The sequence below is a fragment of the Propithecus coquereli genome, unplaced genomic scaffold, assembly GCF_000956105.1.
Source record: "Propithecus coquereli isolate 6110/MARCELLA unplaced genomic scaffold, Pcoq_1.0 Scaffold204, whole genome shotgun sequence".
Taxonomy (NCBI): Eukaryota; Metazoa; Chordata; class Mammalia; order Primates; family Indriidae; genus Propithecus; species Propithecus coquereli.
The window spans coordinates 2,651,970-2,652,917 of NW_012145412.1; positions in this window are offsets into that span (position 1 = coordinate 2,651,970).

The window sequence follows — 948 nt, forward strand, 5'->3', positions numbered from 1 at the left end:
TGTTCTCTTCTCAAATGGTTATCCGAAGTTTCGGAAAATGATTGTAAGTCCTGTTATCACTAAAACTCTAACACCTATTGTTTAATTGACTGCATTTCCTTCTCCTTCTATCTCTCTATCCATTTTTCCATATTTTCTTTAGGCCGCCTCCTCTTTGTCTGAAGGCACAAGAGTTATAGCCATTTATTTCAGAAGAAATATGATATTTTGTATATATGTATATTATACAGACTAATGCAGATACTAAACCTAACAAGAAAAATACACACACATATACACACAAACATACACACAGATATACTGCACAAAAGGAAAATGGTTTTGCCTGTAGTTCCTAATGAAGTATCAGATCGTGAATTTATACCACATCCTCACACACTGAAGGATATTTCACATCCTTTTCATTTCATTATTTTCCCCTTCCTGGCAGAAAATGTGTATGTGTATTGGGCTATAGAGGGCAAAATACACCCATGTGGAATATTCCCCAGTCAGAAGAAATGAACTGTCAGTCTTGCTTTAGATTTGATGAGCTACCGATTTGTGATAGTTCCATTTCGATTTCATTACTGGGCAACCAGAATGAATTGACAGAGAAAGCAATCAATGCATAATGCACCTGCTGGAACCTCTCGTACAAAATGTTGGCTGCTTCTGTCAACATGGCCAATTACCAAAGGTACTCAAAGGGTAAGTGATAGCAAAAATAAGTCACATGGTTGCATGGACCACATCCTGCATACCCATTAGCGAATTGAGAGTAGATGCAGGATGACAGACTGCTTTGTCAATATAACATTTCAGATGAATGCTTTGTCTGTACTGTGTTCTCAGAGCAGAGGTACATGTTTGCGGTAAGAAACTGTTTGTGAGAAAGAGAGAGAAAGAGAGATCGTATACTGATACCAGGCCATAAGAAACACATCAGGAAAAACAATTTCTTTTAAA